This window comes from Neofelis nebulosa, chromosome 4, assembly GCF_028018385.1.
Source record: "Neofelis nebulosa isolate mNeoNeb1 chromosome 4, mNeoNeb1.pri, whole genome shotgun sequence".
NCBI classification, from domain to species: Eukaryota; Metazoa; Chordata; class Mammalia; order Carnivora; family Felidae; genus Neofelis; species Neofelis nebulosa.
The window spans coordinates 5623431-5650596 of NC_080785.1; the positions used below are offsets into that span (position 1 = coordinate 5623431).

The 27166-nt window shown below is 55.5% G+C and overlaps 1 protein-coding gene across 7 annotated transcripts in view; it reads left to right on the forward strand.

Annotated features, from left to right (window-relative positions):
* PRKAG2 (protein kinase AMP-activated non-catalytic subunit gamma 2) overlaps positions 1–27166 on the forward strand; it is a 261150-nt gene that overhangs the window by 37234 nt on the left and 196750 nt on the right. The window contains exon 1 of one of the 7 annotated variants that reach the window (XM_058723751.1): positions 11733–11839. The exons of the other annotated variants lie outside the window; for them this stretch is intronic. The gene's annotated coding sequence lies outside the window, so the exon portion shown is untranslated. Of the gene's footprint in view, positions 1–11732; positions 11840–27166 lie in introns of those variants that run through there. 7 annotated transcript variants of the gene reach the window in all.

Here is a 27166-nt window from a genome sequence, read left to right on the forward strand (position 1 = left end):
CCCCGGAAGTTCTTTCTTTTTTTCTTTTTTTTTTTATTTTATTTTATTTATTTTTGGGACAGAGAGAGACAGAGCATGAACGGGGGAGGGGCAGAGAGAGAGGGAGACACAGAATCGGAAACAGGCTCCAGGCTCCGAGCCATCAGCCCAGAGCCTGACGCGGGGCTCGAACTCACGGACCGCGAGATCGTGACCTGGCTGAAGTCGGACGCTTAACCGACTGCGCCACCCAGGCGCCCCTAAAATGTTTATTTTTGAAAGAGAGAGAGAGAGAGAGAGAGAGAGAGAGAGCACAGCCTGGGGAGGGGCACATAAAGAGGGAGACACAGAATCCCAAGCAGGCTCCAGGCTCCGAGTTGTCCGCACAGAGCCCGACGCGGGGCTCGAACTCTTGAACCGCGAGATCATGACCTGAGCCGAAGTCAGATGCTCAACCGACTGAGCCACGCAGGCGCCCTGGGGGAGGTGCAGGATCGGGCTGAGAAAGCTCAAGAAACAGACGGAGGGGGTCACTTCTTCCCCCGCTCCCTCCCCGGCCTCTGATGTCGCTTGGTTGTGAAGCTTCTGGTGAGGTGAGGCCTCTGATAGCCTCAGACGACATCTCCTCTGGTTCAGCTTTCTTGTCAGAGCTGACGTGGCAAAGGGCTGCGTGCCCACCGCTGTGGTGAATACCCACAAAGCGGGGCCAGAGCCCCCCCGGGATTCATGTTACAGACCTTCCCTGCAGCCGGCCTGGCCCTGGCTCTCCCGCCTGTCACCGCAGCTCCTTCCCGGCCCTGGGGTGGCCTGTCTGGGTCACTAAGCCCGATGACGGGGCCGCGCCCTCGGTGAGTTGTTCTCCTCTGCCTCGTCAGCACACAGGCAAGCCAGCAAGTGGGGGACGAGCTGGTCACAGACTCGTGGATGGTGGCCGGGCTCCCCGACTGGGCCCCGCGGCTCCTCGTGAGACAGGGCAGCGACGAGAAGTCTCTGGAAACGAGAACGTGCATAGAAGCCGATAGGGGGGACGGGGCCGGTGGAATCAAGTCAGAACAGTCATTGTTGGTGTGCAGAACCTAGCACCAGGCTACCCGACGTAAAACCTCTCTTTGTCAACTACTGGGAACGCTCAGCAGTTGGGGGAATTCAGTAGAAGGGCCTGCCGGGCCAGGGCCCTCAGTGCCGTCCCTGCATTAAGTGACAACTTTAACAGAGTGGCAATGAGTCTTCGAGGCACGAGAAGGGGACTGTCACTAAAACCAGTGGGGGCAGGCCCACACACGTGCCGTCACTGAATCAGCCCCCATCCCGCCGAGCTACAGTGAGTCGACCCCCACAGGGGGAGGGCCTCTGGGTCAGGCAGGCTAAGACACACATTAAGATCACAGAGCGAGACAGTAGGGAACGGATTCAAACTCTGGTCCTAAAGCCAGTGGGTTCCCGTGGAAGGTACTGACCCGCGTTTCAATACCTAGGCTTATTCCGGTTAAGAAAGGAAAAGCCCATCACAAAAGCCCACGAGGTGAATGACTCCATTTATAGGAAACGTCCCCCAAGGCAGGTGCACAGACACAGAAAGTAGCTCAGCGGTCGCCGGGGGCCGGGGAGGGGACAGGGGCGTGGAAGTGACGGCTCACAGGCATGGGGGTTCTTTCGAGGGGTGGGGGGGGGGGATGAAAATGTCCCGAAATTGGCTGTGGTGACGACTGCACAGCCCTGTGAATAGACTCAAAATGATTTAACGTGCACTTTACACGGGCGACCTTATTGTATGTGGACTCTGGCTTAATAAAGCTGTTGAAAAAATGAAGGGGAAAAAAAAGCAAGTGTCTTCATTTCCTGGGGTGGCTGTAACCAAGCACCACACATGGGGGTTTGGGGGGTGGAACCACAGAAATCTGTCCCGTCCCAGCTCTGGGGTCAAAAGTCTGAAATGCAAGCCTGGGCAGGGCCCTGCTCCCCTGAGAGCCCTCGGGAGGGTCTGTCCCAGGCCCGTCTCCTGGGTTCCTGGATGGCCGTCTTTCCCATATCTCTTCCCTCTCTACAAGTCTGTCCGTGTCCAAAGTCCTGCTGTTTTGTAAGGACACCAGTCGTATTGGACCAGGGCCACCCTAGTGCCCTCACTGTTACTTGATTACTTCTGTAAAGGCCCTCTTTCCAAATAAGGTCACATTCGGAGGTTCCGGGCATTAGGGCTCTAACATATCTTTTTGTGGGGGAGACACAATTCAGCCCATCACAGCGAAGAAGGCTATAATGCATTCGGAGACACTGCTTTTATGTTTGTTAAAATGCTTTGGGGCGCCCGGGGGGCTCAGTCGGTTGAGCATCCGACTCTTGATTTTGGCTCAGGTCACGATCCCGGGGTCGTGGGATCGAGCCTCACGTTGGGCTCCACGCTGAGTGTGGAGCCTGCTTAAGATTCTTTCTCTCTCCCTCTGCCCCCCTCCCCCACTTACGTGCGCTCTCTCTCTCTCAAAAATAAAAAAAATAAAATTGCTAAAGTGCTTAAAAAGTTTTAGCGTTTATTCAATTTTCAGAAAAACTGATACCGAATTCCTTTTATTTTTAAGTTTATGTATTTCTTTTCGAGGGGGGGAGGGGCAGACAGAGGGGAAGAGAGAGAATCTCAATCTCAGCGCGGGGCTTAATCCCTCGAACAGTGAGATCGTGACCCGAGCTGAGATCAAGAGCTGGATGCTTAACAGACAGAGTTCCCCGGGCGCCCCAGTTCAGAATTCCTTCAACCGACCTCCTGGATACGCGAACCTTCCTGTTCTTCCAACTTTCATGGGGATGTCTGCAGGCAGGTGTGCACCAGGGCCACACCCGGCCACGTGGGAAGGCTGGCCTGCACCCCAGTGCCCGTCACCGGCTGGGGCCCGGGCTCCTGCCCCCGGGCGACGCGAGGTCATGCAGCCGAGGCACATTCCTCCTGGCGTGGGCACGGGAGGAGACGGGGGCGATGGGAGCTGAAGGCCGGGTTCCCGTGAGGTGTCCTAAGGACACTTAGGTGCCCACGGTGACGCCCCGCGCTTGGCAGAAGCTCAGCTTCCCCGGGCTGGTAAATGAGGGAGCCTGGTTGTTTTGGTCTTATTCTGTTAAATCAGGGCTGAAGTTTTTTTTGCCGTGGATTCGTTGTTCCGTCCGTCCCGTCGAGCCATTTGCGAGAAAGAAGGGAGCCTGACTGCGTGGTGGGGTGGCTGTCCCTGTCCCCTGCCCCCCGGCACCCCATCACTGACTGGGGCGGCTGGCCACGTCCTACCGGCCCACTCCCCACCCCCCAGCCCGGAGTCCCTGAACACCTCTGAGCAAACTGAACACCCATCCGTCGAGCTCACCACACGAACGTGCTCTGGACCGTGTTCAGCTTCTCCTCTGTCCCCGTGGGGCCGCAGCAGGGTTCGTGCCAGGTAAGGCTCACTAAACGGTGGTCGGTGGGTTGGGGAGAGGGGGCGGCAGTCTCCAAGCCCTCCTCCTGGCCCCACTGCCCCTTCCGTTGCTGGAGGCTTCGATGGGCACCCACAGCCCGGCTCCAGCCCCCGCCCCACCCTGCGGGCCGTGTGTCTTGATTACCTGCCACCATTTCCTACTTTGCCTTAAGGTTCGGTGTCGGTGGCTGTCTCTCCAATGGCAGTTGTCATAGCGTGAGAGGCCACGTGGGGCCCCTTTGACATTGGCGTCCCGTGTCGTTGAAGCGGACTGTACTGCCTCCCGGGCTGCTGGCTCCCATCAGCTCCCAGGCCCCGCGCACGTCCTTGAAACTGAGCCCGCACTCGCTCAGTGCACGTGTGCGCCAGGCAGGGTCTCTGTCTGTATCTAGAAGACGTACGTGCCCACGTAACGCCCACGGCAACCCTGTGGGGCAGGGGCGGTTATCGTTAATCCCCATTTTACAGACGAGGAAATGGAGGCCCGGAGAGGTTCGGTGCCTGTCCGAGGTCTCAGTGCCAGGAAATGGCAGAACCGGAATTTGAACGCGCAGAAAAGTAGCAGCCGCGTCCAAGGACGTGTGAAGGCTCTTACCCTCCTCCGCTGTATGCCCAGGAAGATGAATCCAGCCTGAGAGACGACACGCTTCGGGGCACGGTTAGAGAGGGCAATCTGGAGGGAAAAATTGCTCTGTGCCCCAGTGTGATTTGTGTTGGTTTCAGTTAAATCGGGGAGCCTGGTGTGTGTGAGGGAGCTGCCTGCTTTCTGCCACCTGGGCAGCCCGGAGCCTTCTGTTCAGCGGCGCCTTTGAGGCGATTTTAGGTCACAGACGTTCAGAACTAGAGCACCTGCCCGAGGTGGCCAAGCTCAGCCCCTCAGCGTTCAGCTGGGGATGTACCCAGCCCGGCTTCGGGCTTAAACAGAAGATCTGCTTGCTTGCTGCAAGCCTTCCAGAGCCTTCCAGAACCTTGGCAGAATGTCCAGGGACCAAACAGGGAGCACGTACTAGGGAGCCTTACAAATTCCAGGACCCTCTCCCATGCCTCTTTTTCTTAACCCGCTCCTGCTCACCTCTCAAACCCGCAGCTTCAACCTTGCTCTTTTCACGGAGCTCTTTTTTATGACTGTCTTCCAAAGTAGCCACTTCCTTCTGGAAACTTCTGCAGAGGCTGCCGTCGGTACCTGGTGAGGTATGACATTGACCCTCAGCCTGCTTTTTCTTGTCTCCATGACTTTCCTCCCAGGCGGGACTCGAGTCCCCGAGACTGGGGGTCTATCTTCTGTTTCTCTTGTGTCTTGTAGTTGGGGGCTCCGTGCAACGGTGTTTGTCATTGAAAGAGGGACCAACAAGAGGTCGAGTGAGAGCCGCGGGGTGGGGGGCTGTGGGACCTTCGACAGACCAAGGGAGCATTGTGTTAAGGGAGAAGTGCGTCCTGTTCTTAACTACAAAAGGAAAGAGGACGACGGGGGCTTTCAAGTGCCGGGCCATTTGTCTTGAAGGTGAGGCCACGCGTCCCGGCTGGCAGGCTCCTGCTTCCTGGGTCTGAGGAGAGCCTTCCTTGGTCGGCCAGTGAACTTGGGTGAGATTCAGTTAGATTTCGGGCAGTATTCAAAATACCGTGTACTCCTCGGAGCTATGGGGTGGGCCCTGGAAGTTAACGGGATGGATGCTGGAGGAACCAGGCAGGGGGCACGGGACGGTCTTTGTATAGGGGGGGGGGTGGGCTCAGAGCAGACCCCGAGAGGAGGAGAGGTCCGTGTGGGCTTTGGTAGACAGATACCTAGACGTGTGTGTGTATGTGTGTGTGTGCATGTGTGTGTGTGTCTTATTGACCCCAAGGCCGCCGGTGAGCCCGCAGTGTGCATCACCTTTTTGGCCGCCGGCACCACTGGCGAATCCTTCCCCTCCCGCCATCTGTTCTTTGCACTGTGTGCACCTTGGACTTGTTCAGACAGGCAGGAGAGGTCACCACGGGGCCGCACGAATAAGCCCAGCCTTCCCGCAGGCAGGGCTGAGCCCTTGCTGGTCGGCTGCTGGCCCCCTCAGCACCCAGCCGGGTGGCCCGGGGCACGACACAAGGGGTCGCGTGGGATTTCGAGCTCATATACATATTGGCTTAGCTGAGAGCTGCAAGTCCGTCGTCGGGCAGGTGGCGGGCTCTAGCCCACGCACGCGCAGTCAGTATACACGGGGCTCCCGTGGATGGGGGGCTCGGGACCCCGCTCCACATTGGGGGCTGGGGGGGTGGGCCCTTGGGGCCTGGGCGCACTCTCCCCACACGTGCAGCTCCACGCAGTAGCCTGTCTCTGAAGACCTTCGAGAGTCCAGAACTTGGTTGCGAAAGTTAGAGAAACGGTTACCTGTGGAGGGGTTGGGCTGGGTTTGGGTTCCTCTCCATTAAAACCAGGGCAGGAGAGCCCAAGGGCTCCACGTGCGTTTACAGTCCCGGACCTGCCAAGCTTCTAGGTCGCCTGGCCGGAGGCGTCCGCAAGGGGCTGTGAGACACACGGTTCTAAGCCAGCAAACATCCGGGTACTTTGGTGAATAGCAGCGTACCCGTACGGGAGGTAGATAAGGCCGTGTGTCCCCTGCTTCTGCACACACCCCAACAGTCTCGGTACCAGGTAGTATGTTTGTGAGCAGGGGAGGGGCAGAGAGAGAGGGAGACAGAATCCGAAGCAGGCTCCAGGCTCCGAGCTGTCCGCACAGAGCCCGACGCGGGGCTCGAGCTCACCACTTGTGAGATCATGACCTGCGCCGAAGTCTGATGCTTCGCCGGCTGAACCACCCAGGGCGCCCCATCCAGGCGGTGTTTTCAGTGAAAGGAAATCTGAGACCAGAGTCTGCCACCCCCCCCACCCCCCCCCCCACCCCCAACGATTTTAGGCGCTGGGTACAACCTGTCCTTGTAGCTCAAGGCACGTCTTGCCACTGCTCCTGAGCAGATTCTCTAGCTGGCTCATTCAAGGGTCCCGCAGCCCGCGCGGTCCTAACTGAGCCAGCCCGAGCCAGCACTTAGCTTACCTTGGGCACCAAGGCATCGTTTCACCGAGAGGAAAGAGCTCTAAGTTTCTTGAGCTGATTAACAAGGCTTCTGGTCTAGATCTCACTAAGGATGTTGGAAGCGCTGAGCGGTCCTCTTGGTCACAGGGGGTGTCTTAGAAGCTACCGAGCTGTCCCCAGCGTGTCCGCGGTGCCTTAATAGATGCAGGAACGCTGGCCTCGGGCTGTTTGTAGGAATGAGATTCCCAGGTCAAGTGCCACCACCGTCAACATCCCCGCTTGACCCTGTACGTCTCTGACACCGTTCCCAGCAGATGGCTAAGTCAACACGGTGCCGAGGCCTCCCCATGTCCCCTCTTCTGGGCTGCCGAGCTCCTCAGTGAAACACAAGTGCAGCCAGTGCGGCCAGGAGCTGGGCACTGGGCCCAGGGAACCCTTTGGTTTCAGTGCCTTGGGCTTCTCTGGGCGGAGATCTGGCCGGTCCCAGGACTGCCACCCGGAGCACAGGGCCGGCCGCGGCCACCTACGGAAGGAGGGAGATAGGCTTTGCTGGGCGGCCGCCGTCGGTCTTTGGGTTTCCACAAGCGGGGTGACGCATAGACCTGGCGCCGTGGCCAGCGTGGACGTGGGGCCGTGGGGCCCTTTGCTGTTAGGGCTGTGGCTGCATTTCTGCCGCGGCGGCTCAGGACGAGCTTGGCATGCGGCGTGTGACGTCTAGGCTCGCGGCTGGAGGTGGCAGGGGACTTGGCAAAGGGCCTGTGCTGGAACCCCGGTCTGTTACCCGTGACCGGGGGCAAGGCACCCTTCTACTCACATGTGACGCGTGTTTCCAGTCCTCTGTGGCACTCACACAGCTGAGGTAATGCAGGGAACGGTTTGGGGTTTTCCTGCCACGTTTCCCTGGTTATTTGTAGCCTTTGAAGGCCTTGCTCTGATATGCTGCGATGTCCTCGCACCAGGACCCGTGACTCCATCAGATCACATCTGACAATAATCCCCTTCTTGCACATGCAAGAGTCTGTCCCCTGTGTGTAAACCTTCACGTGCCTTGTGGATTTGCTTGGGGACCCCTAAAATGGGACTTTCCAACTTCAAGAGGGAGCGTATCCTCTGCTTTTTTTTTTTTTTTTTTTTTAACATTTATTTATTATCGAGAGACAGAGAGAAACAGAGCACGAGCAGGGGAGGGGCAGAGAGAGAGAGGGAGACACAGAATCTGAAGCAGGCTCCAGGCTCCGAGCTGTCCGCACAGAGCCCAACCCGGGGCTCAAACTCACGAACCACGAGATCATGCCCTGGGCCCCAGTCGGACGCTCAACCAACTGAGCCACCCAGACGCCCCGAACCCTCTGCTTTTTAATCACACAAGCAATGAACGAGCCCCTGCCCCGGAAAAACCAGAAGAAGCAACTAAGCAAAAATAAACAAGTAAAAGGGGGTGTGGGCCTGTTAGCACGGTGTGGAGCACAGTCAGGCTCGCGACTGAACGCACCTGTGATTAAATCCCGGCGTTGCGACTGACGTGTTCGTAACCTTGGCAACTCAGCCCCTCTGAGCGACAATTTCCTTATTGATTTAAAAAAAAAAAAAGTATCATTTTACCCATTTACCTCTTGTGCAAGTTGAGATAGCGTATGTAAATACCCTAAGCACTAAAAATATACTCAAGAAATCGATTCCGAGGGAGAGGCCGGGTAAGAACCTATAGAGGTCAGGAAAGCGCATGGGGAGCGGTGCGAGACCCATCAGGATTTTGATGAAAAACCAGGCGTGCGGAAGTGTAGAGGCAGTTGTGTGCAGGCATGGGGGTGCTGAGGGGCCCATGAGGACTCTGGGTGACAGCTTTCTGCAAGCCTGAGCGGTTGGAAGGTGGGGTGGCTGTGGGCCAGGCTCTCACGGGTCTGATTTCCCTTCCTGTAGAACGTGGTCTGTTCTGTAGGTAGTATGGAGCTAGCCTTCTGGTCGTCTTGTTTTGGTTTTGCATTGTCTTTTTTTTTTGGTCTGGGGAGGGTGCTACGGGTAATGCTCAGAAAGCCGTGTTTACGAAGATTAATTAGCGCAGGGGAAGTGAGTCAGAGGGGATGGGCCACAGGCAGGAATATCCCCAAGACCAGAGATTGGGCCGGCAGTGGTCTTCCGGTGTTCTACAGAGCTCTTTGATCTCCTGGCCTCTCCTTTAGGAGAGCCGACCTGCGCTCTCTGAGGCAGGGGTGGGGGTGGGGGGGGGAGGGTGGCGATCGTGGAAAAGCTCCAAGCCAGAAGAGGAAGCAGGGTTCGCAGGGTGCAGCGGAGAGTTTGGGAGTGGCAGTGGATGCAGGTGAAAACAGTAACTGTATTCGTGGTTGGTAGCTGGCAGGCTGGAGTGGGGTTGTTTGTGCGCCTCGATCTCTGCTGCATAATGACGCCGGGGACCCGAGACGTGGAATCGCTGGCAGTCAGGGCTGCACAAAGTCGCTCACACCCCCGTAAGTCATGCACGGGCACTTGTCTCAAGCTCGCTGTCTCCAAAGACCGACAGCAGCTGCCCAGCTGCTCCAACTTGTCTCCAAGTTGAACACTTTGGATGGTGAAACCCAGCTTCCCTGGCATCTCCAGCCATTCCAAGCAAAACTAATTAGGCTTTTTCCGCAGGCCTATGTGTATGCTTTGGAATAAAATGCACAGAAAATAAAACAAGCCCAGCTAACCCAGCGAGGCTTGTTCCAGAAGCAGCAGGAGAAAATATTGTGGTTGGCTGGGTCTCCAGTGGACCCCGAGTGCCAGAGCCAGGGGGTTGGCCGCAGGGTGACGGCACTTTGCTCATCGCTAAATGGTACCAGCTTCTTGCTAAACTGTGAGTTTACACTAGTACAGCCCGCTGGTTCCAGAATGATCCTGTACATCCCAAGTTGCTGCTTGTTTGTGTCCAAATGCTTCCTCGTCCGTTATCCCAACAGCAGCCCTGAGAGACAGGCAGGGCGATTGTTTTCTCGGAGGGAGATCTGAGGTTCAGAGAGATGGTTTGGATCCGAGCTGTTGTCACAGAATGTGTGTGTTTAGGTCCGAGAGGGCCCGGAGGTCCTTTAGGTAACGCATCGCTCCTTCCTCAGGCAAGAAAACAGTCCGGTTCAGGTGACTGTCTCAGGTCGGCTCAGCTTTCCCGGTGCCCAGGGAGACCCTGGCACTGTGCCCACGCCTGTGATCTCTCTGGCCTCAGAAGGGACCATTGGATAAACAGTGACTGCCCCATACCCTCTGGGCAGAAAGTGACCTTAAGAAAGCCGCAGACTTCCAACCCTATTAGAAGTTTCCTGAAGTCCCAAACTCTTAGTCAGTTGCCTCTTTGTTCATGAGCCTTGGAAGCCATGCGACGTTACTTTCTCCCTATGAAGCTTCCCGCATACCTCCTCCACATCTGTTCTACCCTGCCTTTCAATTAACCCCCCTTTCTGGAACCACGGATCTGCCAGCTAAATCCTGTCATAGAAGCAAAGAATAGATTCTTCAAAGAAGACTTCTCCTCCGCTTGAATACCTGTAGCAATGAGTTGCTTGCTATCTTTCGAAGCAGTTTCTCCATTGCCAAAAAGTTGAAGTCCTGAGTAAATTTTATTTGAGGATAACCATTGCAGGGTTCTGAAGTAAGGACCCTCATTGTCTCCTTAAAAAAAAAAAAAAAAAGTACTATGAGTTTCTTTTAAGTTTATTTATTGGGAGGGGAGGGGCGGAGGGCGGGAGAGAGAGAATCCCGAGCAGGACCCATGCTCAGCGTAGAACCCAACTCGAGGCTTGACCCCACCAACCGTGAGATCGTGACCGGAGCTGAAACCAAGAGTCAGATGCTCAACCCATTGAGCCACCCGGGCACCGCTCTCCTTTAAAAAAATAAAATAAAATAAAAAGGTTTTTAAAAATTTTAAGTAATCTCTACACCCAGCGTGGGGCTCGAACTCACAACCCTGAGATCAAGAGTCACGCGTACCACGGACCGGGCCAGCGGGGGGCCCTAGCCTCATTTTCTCCTGATCCATTTTCTTACCAACCGGCTTGACACTCCCCGGGGAAGCGTGTTCAGGGTACTTGGGATTTGTTGTAATCAGGTAGGGGAAGACACCCACATGACTGTCGCGAAGGAAGGAGTCTCCCATGCTCACGGATCCCTAGAAACAGGAGGCACGTATGCCACACTGGACCACGCAGAGAGGCACCAGGCTGGGTCAGGAGGCAGAAGGCGTGAGAGGGAGGTGTAGGCAGGAAGCTCTATCGAGGTTTCTGCAGGAGGGAACGCGTGAGGCAGGGTAGGGGGTTTGTGATTGTCTGGGCTCGGCGGGCTCTGGGTCTGACGGCCGTCCCCGGCTGTGCGGGCCCTGCATCCAGGTGATTAGTGTGCCAAGCATAGTGGCTCAGAGCGCGAAGCTGTTAGAGGAGCTCAGGTTGTGTGCACTCTGGATGGGCCGTCGTGTGTCTGAGGGGTGTGCTCCCAGCTGAGCCGTGCACCCTCTCTAGGGAGCGGCTAGCCCGCGGAGGGCAGTCCCACCGGGGTCGGGGGGACGGAGGGTGGCCCCGATGTCAGAGCGTCAGGATTACAGATAATAAGACAGGGTTAAAAAAAAGCGAGGCCCGTACCGCCTTCCAGATGTGTCTGCAGGTTGTGCGGGTGGGGCTGAGGGACCGGGTTTCCCATGGGAATTTCCCTAGCAGAGCCTTCGGGAAGGGCCTTCGCCAGTATTCCTGCCGGAGAGAAAACTGCATCCTCCGTAGTCCAAGGGCGGGGATCCCCAGGGAGTCAGGGTTTCTGCAGCCACCGGGCCCTTCGCTCCGAAGCTCGCAGGCCTGGGCGGAGGGGGACGGCCCAGGGGGCTCTGCCGGCCTCGGGGCCGCGGGCCCGGATGCCGCCGGCCGCTGCTGCTGCATCATCGTCGGCCTCTGCTGCCTTCGCTTGTCCTGCCGCCTGTCTTTTTAAGAGACCTGGCTCGGCCCTCCCTCCCGCTCCCTTGCTGTGTAGTAAGGAGTCGCCTCCCCGGCAGCCCCTGGCACAGGTGGTGATGACAGCTGGCTGCGGTCCCGTCGCTGAGGGGATCTGCCCGCGCTCTGCCTGCGTGTTGAGCAGCACACCCGCTCCCCTCGCCCGCGCGGTGCCGGGCCGGCTCATGCTGTCTGCCGTCCGCTTGGTGCGCCGCTCTGGGGACTGGGAACACGCCCAGCCCCGGTCCCCATCTGTTGCAGACGGGCGGCGGCGGCGGCGGCTCGGGGAGCAGCCGAGCCCTGGAAGTCGCCTGTGCTGAGGGGGCCGGGAAACCCCTTCTCTCATGGGCCTCTGGAGCAGGCGGCAGCATCCGCCGGAGCTGGGAGCCCCGTGTCTGCGGCACCAGCGTCCTGCCGGCCAGCGTCGTGCACCTGCCGTCAGCGCCCGCAGGAGGCGACCTCCGGGACCCCTCGGGGCCAAGTAAGCCGACCCCCCGGAGCCGGATTCCCCAGCGCGTGATGACTGTGCGTTCCCGGGTGTGCGGCTCCCCCCCCCCCACCGCCCCCCGCCCCCCTTCTGACGCTTTGTCTCCTCCGTCTGCCAGACTGATGCCGAACCGGCGCTTTGTTCCGCGGGGGCCTCTTGCTGAATTCAACACCCCCGGGCGGAGCTCAGTGCTCCTTCCCCACCTGGGCGCTGTGTGTTTGGTGCTTATGTAACTTTTCGTCGGGGTTTAAAGAGGATCCGTAGGGAAGGTGGTGTGAGTGTGGGGGCGTGTTCGCCGGCCGCCGTTCCCTCTCCGCGTTCTGTCCCTCCTCCCCCTGCGCCCGCGGGCCGCCCGGAGCCGGAGCGGCCCGTTCCTGAGTGTGGCTCTCTCGGCCCCACCTTCCCGCCGCCGCTGCTGAAAGTTCCCTGCCGAAATCCTGGCGGGATCCACACGGGCTGCCTTTCTTTTCCTTCCGCCGGTCCCCGAGCCGTCACTTATTAAATCTGTCCCGAACAGAAAAGGATGGGGATGATGTGGGAGCCTTTGGGCACCGCCCGTGGTGGCCTCGGAAGGCTCGTGATCGCGCACTCGCGTCTCCTGCCGGCCGAGGGTGAGCTCCAGGAGGCATACTTGTTGCTTTTAACTTACGAACAAGGCGTTGAAGAAAACGGCAGCTGGGAGGGGGCAGACAGAGGGAGACATGGGAGATGTCCTCACCCATGACTGAGCCAAGGCTTGTCTCGGGTGGGGAGGGGACAGCTGGGGGCCGAGCACCTGAGGTGGTAGCACCGCCCCCAGAAAGGGCTGGATTCGGAGGCCGCGCGGGCTCTCACCCCCACCTCTGCTGACACCTGGGTGGGGGGGGGGGGGCTCGCTGCTTGGAGCTCGCTGCTGAGTGTTTGGATCGCCCCCCACGACCCCCTCTGTAAGCCAGGGGCTACCCCGATCGGTCATGCGTGACCAAACTTCAGCTCAGAGTTTGTGTGGCTGGTTCTTGAGTCCTGCTGATTGGGGGGGGTTACCCAGCAGGGGTGGGGGCAGGAAAATAGGAGAATGAGGCTTGATTCTCTGCTTCTGGACTTACAGTCTGGGGGAGGGGAGACACCGTATTAGATCGTTCAAGACTTGAGAAGCACTAGAGAACCAAGCATGGGATTTCGGCAGGTACCAAGTGCCGAAGGCAGCGGACTGGCCGTCTGGGGGCCGTTGGGAGGGGGCAGTGCGGAGGGGCTGGGGCTCGGCAGGCTCCCCCCGGGCCTGGGGACAGCAGGACGCAGGCTTGTGCCTGAGTGCAGGGGAGACCCCAAAATATAAATGCAGGTGCTGTCAGCTGTGGCTAGGCACTTCTCGTACCTAGTGGGGGCAGAGGGGAGGGAAGCGAGCGGCCAGCCCACGTTGTGATGAGCAGATTGCCATTGGCCCAGTGCCCCGCGGGGCTCCGTGCGCCTCTCGCCGGGCTGACTGCTGGCTCTGAGAGCAGCCCAGCTCACTCCCTGACCCAGAGAAGAGGAAACACACCCTTGAGTCCTATATGCCAGGCACTGGTCATCCAAGATGAGTCCGACGCTTGGCCTTGACCTCATCAGTGAATAGTACTGGATAGCCAGGGCTCCCTCAAAATGGAGGTTTTAATTCTGCATCCTGCTTTCAGCTCAGCTGTTAAGTAATGGAATCCTTCTTGGATTTTCCTGACCTCCGCACTGCTCTCTTTCAAACCGTATGCTCTTTTCTTCCTTTAAAAGTGTTGAATTCTTGGGGCGCCTGGGTGGCGCAGTCGGTTGGGCGTCCGACTTCAGCCAGGTCACGATCTCGCGGTCCGTGAGTTCGAGCCCCGCGTCAGGCTCTGGGCTGATGGCTCAGAGCCTGGAGCCTGTTTCCGATTCTGTGTCTCCCTCTCTCTCTGCCCCTCCCCCATTCATGCTATGTCTCTCTCTGTCCCAAAAATAAAATAAAAAAAAACGTTGAAAAAAAAAAAAAAAAAAATTAAAAAAAAAAAAAAACAGAGTTAGGCTGAATCACAGAGGTCACTTGCTTTAAGAATGAACATATTTCACTTTAAAAAAAAAAAAAAAAAAAAAAAGTGTTGAATTCTTTCCTCCCACGGGATGCCCATATTGATGAGGCTTGACCCATACCTTCTAGCAAATCCCCTTAGTGTTCCCTCGTACTCAGCCTGTGGGCTAATATAGGTCCATGCGTATACTTTTTGTTTTATGCGTTATTTTATATTAGGTTGTGTTCAGTTCTTCTGGGTGGATTCGATTGATAATTCCCTCCGGTCAGTTAAGGCTTTCATTTCTTAAAGGGATTTGCCTCCCTATGACCTGCTCTTAGCTCCTTATGCTCTGGTAAATATTTATTGACTATGTATTAGGCTCCAGGTGCCACAGTTGGCATTTTCATGGATGCCGATGATCTTAACTCTCAAGACGATCCTGGGAGGTTTGCCTCATTTTACACAGGGGGAAATTGAGGCCCTGTGAACTTGAACTGTTTGCCGAGCTTACGTAGCCAGTAAATGGCGAACTGGGGTTCAGACTCAGGCCCTCCGACGCCAAAGTCCCCTCCTCCCACTGCACTGCATGGGCACATGGCAAATGTCCAACAGTGAAAACTCGTGTATCAGCCGCCATCATGGCGTGGTGACCAGCGAGCCAGTGGACCTAAAAGTATTTTCACCAATAAGGATCAGAAGGGTGATCTCTACTTACCCAAAAAGTCCAAGGGCCAGTTCCCAGCTTGTAATCGATGCTTTGTCAGTAGCTGCCCTCTTCCCATAGGTGAGTGCTCAGCTGTGGGATGCCCCAGCTGAGCCCAGAAGAATTTCTCTCCAAGCAGGGCCTTGAAGTGATTTGGTTTTCGGATAGAATTCTCTGGGTCTTATCACTTTGATTATTCATCAGGAAATCAAGGCTGGAGGGCTGTGGGTTCCACTGGGTTCTGGTGGTTCCCTTGTTGTGCTGGTCTGGCCAGGTCCCCACCTGTCCTTGGAGCTGGCCAATCCCAGCCCCCCCTCCTGCCCCACCTGTCCCATGTGGACACGGCTGTCTATCTCAGTGTGGTCCCCCTGCCACCGCCATCTCCTGAAGGTCACAGCAGCACATTTGCATGACCTTCCTGGAATCGTACATTCCTTTCTTGATTTCTTTTGGCATCTTTCACCCTAAGATCTAGCGTGTAGGGGGAGGTAGGGAGAAAGCAGAGGAAAAACAGCCAGACTTGGGTTCTTGTTTTGATTTTCCTTTGCGAGTGAGGTGTGTGGTGGCATTTTATTGCCTCACGTCTGCTTTTAAGGGGGTCTGCCGTCTGCTTGGTAAGAATGTCCTCATCTCGTTAGTCGCCCGTGAGTTAGAGACTCGCTGTACAGATTCCAGTAAATAAGGGAACAGACACTCAGCAAGTCGGAGCAGACTCAGCCCTACTGTCTGCCCCCACAGCCGTGTTGGGGGGCTGGCAACAAGGTGGTGGTGGTGGGGGGGGCTCCAGGCAGCCCAAGGAGGGCAGAATGGAGGGCTGTGGAGTCGGCGGTTCACATTCTCCCCCAGGCTGGTCTGCCTTTTCTTTTTGGTTCAGGGCTGCTATGATCCGAGGGCCCCAAGGACAGGGTTTCTTTGGAGAGAGAGCCAAGTACCGAGTCGGGAGCTAAGGAGAGGTAAGAGGCAGTCCCAGGCCTCAGAAAACTCAGTGGGGCTTTTCCTTTTCGCATAACCTGCACAGCTCACGTATTTGACCTTAAGTGCAGGCGTTCTCTGTGATTTGCAAGTTCCATCGGCTGCGGCACATTCGGAGTCACATTTTCATGGCTGGAAGTAAACGTGGGGCTGACCCGTCTGGGCCCTTGGGGCCCTGGAGACTTCCAAGGTGGAGGGCAGAGCTGGGGTGGCCTGTGTTCGGGGAAAGGTCGTGAGGGAACAGGCAGAACGTTACCCTCACTTAGCGCAGGGACGGTCCACAACCCTCCCCTTGACCGGGAGCAGCCCGCGGAGTCGTCCGTGAACCATGCGAACCATATCGGGTGTGGGACCCTCTTGGGAAGGAGCAAAGATGACAGAACCCAAGGTAGGAGGGACGAAAGCAAAAGGACCCCTTCCGGAAGAGCGTGAATCTGACCCGGGGCCTCACGGCTGCACCCCTGGTCCCTGCCCTCGGCTCCGGGGCCGGGGGAGGCAGGGATCCTGGTGCTTTGCACAAAGCGTGGCCACCTGACGGCTAAATCCCGCCCACCACGCGCTTAGCAAAGCTTTGAGACGTGTGAAGTCGGTTGAGGATTTTCGCCCATAGGGATCAGAAGGATGACTTGTGCTTATCCAGAAAGTCCAGTTAACCCTAATCCTGAAAGTGCCATCACAGGTACCTGATCCGTCCCCTACCCAGCGTGCGCAGGAAACACGTGGTTCCACAAAGCTGAGCTTTCTGGATAACAGACACTCCTGAGAGGGTATGTGACAGGCTCAGAAGACGGAGGGGCATTCCTATTTCAGAGTCAAGACTGAGCCGACCTGCCGTGCGTCCTGGGAGGGGTGTCTGCATTTTAGTAGCGAGCAGGAACGGTATGTTTGTAAGGCCCAGCAAATGAAGATGAGAGGGAAACTTCCAGTACCCAGACTCTGGGGGGGGGGGTGGGGGGGGGCGGGCCCGGCCAGGCGCCCGCACAGACCCCTCAATCACACGGGCTCTGGCCTCTAACAGGTGTGCGAGGGCCTCTTAATGAGGCTGCTGCTGCTGCACGAGTTAGGGCAGGGGGGGTGGAGGAGGGGCTGGGGATTCATCCGTTTGAACAGATTTTCCACTCCGAACCCCAGAGCCCTGTATCCCCTGGTGGGATTCGCCCTTCATGCGAGGCCAAGGCCAAGACCAGAGCCGGGCGCTTACCCAGCACGGCCAGGCCTGGCTCAGAGCTGGCCGCCGGCATCTGTCTCCACCCACTCGCTCTGACTCATCCCACACTTATCTGCTCAAATCACAGAGCCTTGAAATGCGCTTGCCGGTTGGTCTTCCAACAAAAACTCCGGGGGGATACTCGGAGAGAAAGGCGGGTCCTGGAGGAGGAGAGGAGGGGCCTCGCTCCAGCAGGCCTGGGGTTTGGGAAGGGGCTCTGGGTGCCTCCCCGTGCAGGGCCCCGGGGACGTCTCCCTTGGGGTAGTGTCAGGACGCCCCTCCAGGCCTTCTCAGCGGCCACCTGGCTGCTCTCTCCAGAAGGGCTTGTTCCTTCTCCTGGCCGCGTAGACAGAGGGCACCGGGCCACGCCGCCGTATACAGGATTTGTTTTTCCCCTTCTTCTCCTCTTCTTCCCCAGATCCCTACTTGGTAGCCGAGGACCATGCCCCACCCCACCCCACCCTCACCCCTGCGCCTGCTCTCTCCTAAGTGGGGAGGAAAGACCTCTGGCAATGGACCAGAGCCCCCAGTGTTTCTCAGAGGGTGGCCTGGGGGCTTGTTAAAATGCGCATTCCTGGGTCCCACCCCCGCCTACTGACCGGGAAGCTCAGAGGCCCTTGGTAGCATCTTACACGCACTGAGGACTGGCTTCAGGCTGGAGAGAGGAACCTGGACTATCGACTGGGCTCATTCACCTGAAAAGAAGATTCTAGACCTTCTTGCCCAAGGTCTACCAAGATACCAGGTCTAACAGTTTCCCCCCAAATCGGCTTTCTCTAGTTTCATTCATGGGGATAGATAAGGAAATCATGGTGCGATTGCAAAAAAAGTATATGAAAAATCCGAAGAGTATTTTTCAATAGTCCCAGATGCCTGGGGACTGTGGCTAATCCAGAGTCTCGAAAGGTACCAGCTGTGTCTTATTCGGAATGCTAACTGTCAAAAAAAAAAAAAAAAATTAGAGTACTATAAAATGTGCTTAACAATGAAATAAACCTGACATCACCCAGTCTTGACACTGCAGGTGCTTTTAGGGTCTCAGTAATGCCACTTCGACAGAATCTGGAGTGCCAGTGAGTGGGGACGTCGGGTGGAGATAAGCCAGCTGTGGTCGACCTTCTCGATCACATTTAAATATCCGCCCGTGGTTTCCGTGCTGGTGATCCCTAAACTAGCCACGTGGCTGGAGGGAAGGGGGTAGTTAGGAGTGGCAGGAAGTCACAGCCTCGGCCCCTGAGTGTCTCTGGGCACCCCCCTCCCCCCTCCCCACTTCGAGGGCCTTCCTTTATGTCTAGGCTCCCCGTTCCCGTGGCCCCCGCACTGGCCTGCTCCAAGCACTTTTTCTGCCATCCTAGGCCTTCAGGGTCCTTTTATGAGATTCATAATCCGATGACCTACCAGTTCAGAGAAGGGATTCATTTTAATGGGTTGTCTCTCATGGTTGTCATTTAAGTATTGCCTTGATCCAGATAAAGGGCCAGATAAAGGATCCAGATAAAGGATAGGACATTTAAGCACCCCCGTAGGATTGTGACACCTCACATACTGGGGATTCACCTTTGGGAGAAATCGGGCTCTTGGTGTCCAACAAACCTCTCTTCCCTAGATCGGTAGTCACCGCATGTGTCTGGGCTGGGTTCTGGAACGTGACATGCCGGGTCTTCAGATCCCAGGTAGGGGAGGAAGGGACAACTGTGCCCCTATCTGACAAGTGTAATAAGGTGCTTTGTCACCAGGAGGGCGATTGAAACCAGAGAATTTTGCTGCGAATAAAGTACAACTATCACCCACACTGCACAGCTGCTTCCTGAAAATTCTACTCCCACTGCATGAAAAAGCACACTCAATATTCCAGGATTAATAACGCAGACATCTTCCCTGTGTTCTGCAGATTGTGTGATTTTCTTTTTTTTTTTTTTTTCTCCCCTATGGCATGGGGATGGGTGGTGGCTGGTGGGGGTCACCCTGTGGTCAGATTTATTGACCTATAGTTTCCATGCAATAAAATTCACCAATTTTAAGTATGCAGCTAGGCAGATGGTGATGTGCCCAGGCATGCAACCAGAGCCATGTTCACGATGTAGGACGCGCCCTGTAGGTCCCTCGTGTCCCTTTGCATTCTGTCCCCTCCCCCAGCCCCATCTTGACACGGCAGAGGGGTGTGTGTCTTACCTGTGAATGTCTCGTATCTGGCACAATTCCAGACCCACGGACGCTACTTAAACGAATAAGTACATCAGCGGCTCTAACATACTAAAAAAAAAAAAAAAAAAAAAAAAATCCCCCCAAGACGCCTCTTTGGTTTCTCCCTTTCATCCTGAGTTTTAAAAGATTGTCTGATAAGCATTTGCTGCTAGCTTCTGCATTTAGCCATTCCTGATAGCAGCCTCCTGATCAGCCGGAGATAATCAGTGTCATCAGAGCTGATGACATTCCAGGTGAAAGCAGGGGACTGTCCGTCCTCATTGTTTATGCGGCCATGGGCACGTGCGCGCTTCCTTTCCACGTTTTGAAACACTGGAAACGCCGCAGGAGCGTCTCACCCTAGACCGGAAGCCCCTAACCTACATCCCTCCCCGCCTTTCTGGGCTCAATAACAGCATGTGGCCCCTAAATAATGGCACCTTGCCTGTAAAATCAGGGCAGTGTTTTGATGTAATAGGCAGCATTTCCCCATAACCTCTTTATATGTTAGCCCCTAGGTGTTCCATGTTTGCATATTTATGTAAACTCCTAATCTGGTAGGAACTCCTCTGATTCCCACTTTGTGATTTGAAAACTGAGGTGCGGAGGAATTAGCTTTCACGAGATTCCGTAGTTTTCTGGCCATCCATTGCTGTATCACAAGCCACCCCAAATTGAGAAATCTGGCTGGGTGGGAGGGGAGGGCACCCAAGCGGCTCGGTCGCTTGAGTGTCTGACTCTTGATTTCGGCTCAGGCCACGATCTCACAGTTCGTGGGATTGAGCCCTGAGTCGGGCTCCAGGCTGACAGCTTGGGATTCTGTGTCTCTCTCTCTCTCTCTCTGCACCTGCCCCGCTCACATGCACGCGTGTGCGCTCTCTCTCTCTCTCTCTCTCTCTCTCTCTCTCTCTCTCAGGATAAATAAATAAGCAGTAAAAAAAAGAAGGAGTATAGTTTGGAGTCATCACAGGTCTGGAGGTTGCCTGGCTCAGCCCAGCAGTTCTCACATGGGGTTCCTCGCGCACCCTCAGCCAGATGGTGGCTGAGGCCAGAGCGCTCTCAAGGTTTCTTCACCCTGCGTCAGGTGCCTGGGCTGGTTGGTGGCTCTTTCTCCGTGCCGCCTGTCCACCTGGCTGGCTCGGGCTTCCCCACGGCAGGGTGGTCTCTGGGCAGTTGGATATTTACCAGCTGGTTTCCCCCAGGGCAGATTCCAGGAGATCCAGAGATAAACCACCGGGCTTCTTATCACGTGATCCTGTGGCTGTGTCTCTGTTGATCACAACAGCCCAAGGTCAAGGGAGGGAAGGATGTGGACTCAGCTTCTTGGTGGGGGCGGTGTGTGTGTGCAGGGAGGGAAGCCGTGCACGGAGGCCCTCTTAGGGGCAGACTGCCACACCGCCAAGACGCAGACTGTGGGCCCGGCCCCTCATCCTCAGCCCACTCCCTTCAACTTGGGCCACGGTGAGGAGGTCACATCACGGCCGGTTGGATATACTCCCCATAAGGCAAGTTTCCCAGGGCACCGGTTCTATTCCATTTCTTTATCTTTTTATTTTACTTTTTGTTAACATTTATTTATTTTTGAGAGAGAGAGAGAGAGTATGAGCAGGAGAGGGGCAGAGAGAGAGAGAGAGAGGGAGACACAGAATCCGAAGCAGGCTCCGGGCTCGGAGCCGTCAGCACAGAGCCCGATGCGGGGCTCGAACTCACGGACCGCGAGATCATGGCCTGAGCCGAAGCCGGACGCTTATCCAACTGAGCCACCCCGGGCGCCCCTCTGTTCCGTTTTATTAACAACGACAACAAAGCCTGTTTGGACTGTGTGGATTTCAGGACCCTGCAGTTGGAGAAAGGCTGTCCCACATTTTACCAACCCAAACACCAACTCCACTGGATGCCACACCAAAGTTAAAGCAAACGGTTGAAACAGGAGGGGACACAGATGACATTTCTCAAGGGTCCAGCAAAAATCTGAGGTTGGATGGGGTGCCTGGGTGGGTCAGTCAGTTAAGCATCCAACTCTTGATCTGGGCTCATGATCCCGTGGTTGTGAGATGGAGCCCCGTTTCCGGCTCTGTGCTGGGCCCGGAACCCTCTTAAGATTCTCCCTCTCCTTCTGCCCCTCTCCCCCCGCTCGCACACACACATACTCTCTCTCTGCCTCAAAAAAATAAATGAATAAATAAATAATGACATACACATCTGAAGTTTGACAGTGTCATCTGTTGGTGAGGCTACGAAGGAAGCAGACCCCCCTCCTCTGCCATAGTCAGGAGGGCAGCACGGCCCGGTCCTGAGGAGGACGGGTCACGGTATTGCCCAGAAATCACACGCCCATGGCACTTTGAGCAGTCACACTTCTGGGAACGTATCCTAGAAACACGAAGACTGCGCAAAGTTCCCGTGACCGCCTTGTCGTCGTGGCCCAAGATCAGAAACTCTCACTGCCACGGGGGCTGGTGCAGCTAGAACGTTCCATCCAAAGGAGCGTGCCCCGGATACCGGAAAAATCTCTGTGCTCAAAGTGGTTCCTTTAGGGGTGCATCATGGATGGGGCCAAGGGTAGATGCCCACCCAACTTTTCCTGATGCATCGTTTTGACTTCATGAGCCACACTTGAGTATTTTTAAACTCGTTAAGTTTCTGTGTTTTGGGGAGAGAGAGAAAGAGTGTGAGCGGGGGGAGGAGCAGAGAGAGAGGGAGAGAGAGAATCCCAAGCAGGCTCCTCCCTGTCCTCACAAAGCCCAGCTCGGGGCTCCGTCCCACAAACCGTGAGCTCATGACCTGAGCCCAGGGCAAGAGCTGGATGGATGCTCAACCAGCTGAGCCACCCAGACGCCCCCAAATGCCACCTTTATCATCATTGTGTGTCGGACTCGAGTCACGTGTCCACCAAAGATGGCTGCGCTCTGGCTAGTTGAGCAAAGGTTGGAGTGAGCCCCCGCGTGGCCGCGGAAGACCTTTGGAGGCGCTGACTACTGTGAGGAGGATAAGGCTCCAGGTGGAAAAGCATGAGCCAGGTGACGCTGTTGAGGAAAATTTGATTTTTAATATCGTCACCAGAAAAATTAACCAACCTCCAGAAGCAGAAAGCAATCTACTTGGACACGGATCAACCTACATTGGACTTAATGCTGTTTTCTGCGGTCTAATAGCAAATAGTCTTAGGGCGCCTGGGTGGCTCAATCCAGTAAGCGTCCAACTCTTGATTTTGGCTCAGGTCGTCACCTCACAGTCGTGAGATTGAGCCCCACGTTGGGCTCCGTGCTGGGCGTGAAGCCTGCTGGGGATTCTCTCTCTCTCCCTCTTTCTGCCTCTCCTCTGCTCGTGCTCTCTCTCTCTCTCTCAAAATAAATAAACGTTTTTTAAAAATAGCAAATAGTCTTTTTCAACGCATCTTAAACGTGACACAGCCTCGTATAGCCGCTGGCTTGCCGATGGCAGGGATCCCACTGTTGACTATGCATGCATCGTACAAAGGTTTTTTTAAATTTACCCTTGAATACAGGGGATTTGAATTGTGAAGCCCGTACCCTAACGCAGGGAGGATTGGTCAGTCTCGTTTCTGGTGGTCTATACGCTGGTTTCTCGGCTATTCCCTGTGAATGGTGGCCTAGCAGCCAGCTATAAGTCAGAAAGGACTCAACTGCTCCCAGGGAAAGGAAACAACTTACCGGATTAGAATTTCCAAGCCTGTCTTTAGAAAGATGTCTTTATTTCCCATTTTGCTCCAGACTGTGTTTGCAGCACACGTGGGATCGAGGTCAATATAAACTAATTTCGGAAAGGCTCTTCAGTTACCCGAACCTGGCCCAGGTTAAACAAATGTGTAACCCTCCGCCCCCCCCCCCCAATAAAATTGTAATGTATGAAAAAAAAATCATTGCTAGGTTATAACCTTAACAATTCAAGGTTCTGGCGACAGCGTGTAGGCCAGTTACTGGTGTCCTGGGCGCACTGAATGCCAGGCGAGGGGTACGGGAACTTCTGCCCCGGGCAGGGGGGACCCTGGAGGTTTCAGCCAGCAAGGCTCTCGTTCAGCGTTATTCCGTTCTCCAGGCTGGGCACACCAACCAGGGCGGACTACACCTTCTTGTTATCCTGTCTTTAAACCATGAAAACGGGGCAGTGGGCACCAACGATGACAGGAGAGAGCGGCCCTGGCAGCCCCGGTTTCCCCTCTGCTTGTGGGGGTCCCCTTTCTGCTCCCTGGACCTCCCCGAGGATGAGCTGCTCTCCTAGATCACCCCCACGGCGGTCCCGGAAGCTCAAAGTCCACCCACTCTGGGCACGGGGACCTGGGGCGTGAGGCCCTGTGCTTGGCGAGTGGAGGGAGGCGCCCCCAGGGCCTCATAGATACAAAGGGCAGAGAGATACGTGGTCCAGAGGCTTCTGGGGCACACTGGTCGTGACCCCCAGTGAAAACAAGGGTCTGGCCTGGCTAAGGGACAGGCAATCCCAGGGGGTCCCCTGGCCTTTGGAATATCCCTACACGACCCGGTCCAGAATCCCCTGTGCTTTTTCAGCGAGAAATACAAGTCCCAAAGCATTCTAGCAGGGACCAGATGAGAAATTCGGAGGACACGCTCAGGACATGCTTCTTCCGAGCCCCATGCCGGCCCACGGGGAGGCACGGGTGGCCTGGGGACGCATGCTGCACACGGGGACATCTCAGTGACCGGGTCCTCCGAGGAGATCATGGCTTTTAGCCCAATTCTTAGGATATGAAAAGCAGGCTTTTTTTTTTTTTTTCTCCCTTCCTTGAAAAAGCAAAGCCACAAACAACCCCGGTGTTTACCTGACTCCCTGCCGTGGCAGCAGCTTGATCTAAAAGTTTCTGCTGTTCTGGTGACTTTGGCCTCCCATCCAGCATTTTTCTTCCCTCCCCTACTTACATAACAAGCCCCTCCAGAACAGAATGGGCTTGTTGGCAGCAAAAAACAAAAAAACAAAAAACCTAGCAAATTCCTTGTTTGGATTCGTTCGCGCTATGGTCTGTGGCCTTGAGGCCCCGGCCAGGAACCATGAGTTTCTGGGTGCCCACTCGGTCTCCGGCCTGGCGCTGGGATTTGTCCATCCACTCCACACATTCTGCGGGTGCCTGGTGACTCGGGCTGGCACCTGCTTCCATCTGGAGCTAGAAGGCCCGAGACCTCACCCCTGGGTCCACACTGGCCGGCTCGGCCTAAGGGAGGGGACCTGGGCTCTCAGAACTTCCTGGCCCTCTTGCTGCCTAACCCCCTTATCTCCTCATTTATTTTCTCTGCCTGGAGGCCTTAGACAAGATCCACTTGGCTTAGGACGCAGAGTCTGGGCATGTGCAGCGCACCTGCTCCCCTGCCTTCCGGAAGTCCTGAGAGCCGTGGACGTGGGGTGAGGTGACCGCGCTCCAGCCCCTGTCCGCTAGTGGAGTGATGCACGAGCCTCCCGGGGAGCTGCAGGCAGGCCCCTCAGCCAGATTGCAGGCTCCCTTCTGTCTCCCGTTACGGAGGGCAGAGGGTGGGTGGCCTGGCCCAGTGTGATGGGTGTTCGATTGGCCGTGGCGTTGAAGGCATGTCTAACCATTTCTCGCTCCTGCCTTTTTTCTTTTTTCGTTAATAGACCCATTTTGAGCAGTTCTAGATTTACAGAACTGTTGTCCAGAAAGTACAGAGAATTCTCACACACCACCTTCCTCTCCCCCCCCGCCGGTATCCCCCATTGTTAACAACTTGCATTAGAGGTACGTTTGTTACAATCGATGAGCCTTTATGAATAAACTATTGTTAACTGAAGCTTAGAGGTGACCTTGGGTTCACTCTTGGTGTGGTACGTTCTGTGGGTCTGGACAAATGTCAGACTGACCATGACGGTGTCAGCCAGAGCCGGATGCCCTAAAAATGCCCGGGGCTCTGCCTCTTCTCCCTCCCCCAACCCCATGCTGGCTCTGACTTATTGGCGTTTGTCCTGATGCCTCTGGAGCCGGACCCCAGGCCGGGCAGGGGCAGCCCAACCCAGGTGTGTCGAAAGGATCCCTTTCGTCACAGGGCTGGGGAAGGGAATGGCCTAGAACGGAACTGGGGGTCTTGGAGGGCCGTTGGAGGATCTCTGGAGTTTGAGCCTGCACACCTCCTATCCCATGAGGAAACTGAGGGCCAGAGATGGGGTGTGGGTTTCCAGTTGACACAGTGGGTTGGGGGCCTGTCACAGAGGGGGCATAGGCCCAATCAGCGGCTTTTCTTCTTTTTTTTTTTTTTCTGATTTTCTCATGTTGTTTTATTTTATTATTTTTTTTAATTTATTTTTTTTATTTTGTTAAACGTATGTCCAAATTAGTTAGCATCTACTGCAACAATGATTTCAGGAGCGGCTTCCTTAGTGCCCCTTACCCATTTAGCCCATCCCCCCTCGCACAGCCCCTCCGGTAACCCTCAGTTTGTTCCGTATTTATAAGTCTCTTCTGTTTTGTCCCCCTCCATGGTTTTATATTATTTTTGTGTCCCTTCCCTTATGTTCATCTTCTGTTTTGTCTCTTAAGGTCCGCATATGAGTGAAGTCGTGTGATTTTTGTCTTTCTCTGACTAATTTCACTTAGCGTAATACCCTCCAGTTCCATCCACGTAGTTGCAAATGGCAAGATTTCATTCTTTTTGATTGCCGAGTAATACTCCATTGTATATATATACCACATCTTCTTTATCCATTCATCCATCGATGGACATTTGGGCTCTTTCCACACTTTGGCTATTGTCGATAGTGCTGCTATCGACATGGGGGTGTATGTGTCCCTTTGAAACATGAGGGTGCATGTGTCCCTTTGAAACCTGTATCCCTTGGATAAATGCCTAGTAGTGCAATTGCTGGGTCGTAGGGTCGTTCTATTTTTAGCTTTTTGAGGAACCTCCACACTGTTTTCCAGAGTGGCTGCACCAGCTTGCATTCCCACCGATCAGCGGCTTTTTTAAAACATATTTTTAATGTTCTTTTTTTGAGGAGGGGGAGGAATAGTGAGAGGGAGAGAGAATCCCAAGCAGCCTCTGCATTGTCAGCACAGAGACCAACGTGGGGCTAGAACTCATGAACCTCATGATCATGACCTGAGCTGAATCAGCTGCTTAACTGACCGAGCCACTCAGGTGCCCCAGCTGCTTGCTTGCTTTCTTTTCTTTCTTTCTTTCCTTCCTTCCTTCCTTCCTTCCTTCCTTCCTTCCTTCCTTCCTTCCTTCCTCCCTTCCTCCCTTCCTCCCTTCCTCCCTTCCTCCCTTCCTCCCTTCCTCCCTTCCCTTCCCTTCCCTTCCCTTCCCTTCCCTTCCCTTCCCTTCCCTTCCCTTCCCTTCCCTTCCCTTCCCTTCCTTCTTCTTTCTTTCTTTCTTTTTTTCTGACAGCGAGAGCTAAATTAGACAGGACCAAAAACTTCACTTTAAAAAGAGCTAGTTACTTGGCCATTTTGAGTGTCATTAACTTGCCCGGTGGGCGCCTCTGGCCCAGATGGGGTCCCCGGCACCCTCCATGGTCATGAGTGGTGATGAGGGTGCGGCGTGCTCCCAATGCAGTCCTGTTCCACCTGAAAACTCTGATTTCCCACGTGGAGCTGTGGGGCATGTGCCTGGCGCGGCCCTCGGCAGGTGCGGCCCTGGGAGGAAGCAGAAGCGGGCAAATACCAGCTCCCCGCCCCGCTGGCCTCCACGTTGCTCCAGTTGCTTTGGCAACTGGAGCCCCCCTGTGTAGAGCGCCCACCAGCCTTCAGTCAGCGGGACACCGAGGCTTCTGTGGCTCCGGAAGGTTCTTGGAGCGGCTGCTCACCCAGATGGCCGTGACACAGGTGTGGAGGGTTCCGGGAAGTAACAAATTCACACCACACTGACGAACAACCAGGAAGCGCAGTTTGGAACAAGAGCTTTGGCGCCGGAGGAAAGATGCAGAAAGGCCAACACTGGAAAACGCCTCGTGCGTGGATCAGGACTGACGTTCACCGCGGGCCCAGGACGGCCAGGCCCACGCCCCAGGCTTGCCTCGCAACGGGACTCCGTGAGATAGTTTTGTTGTCACCTTACGTAATAGAAACAGATGCTAGAAAGTCACCATCGGCTAAAAAGAGCGTAGTGTGACCGGAAGTTGCTAGAAGTTGCAATACCAGGATTTGGTTCGTGACTGTGCAAGGTGGCTTTTTTTTTTTTTTTAATTTTTTTTCAACGTTTTTTAATTTATTTTTGGGACAGAGAGAGACAGAGCATGAACAGGGGAGGGGCAGAGAGAGAGGGAGACACAGAATCGGAAAC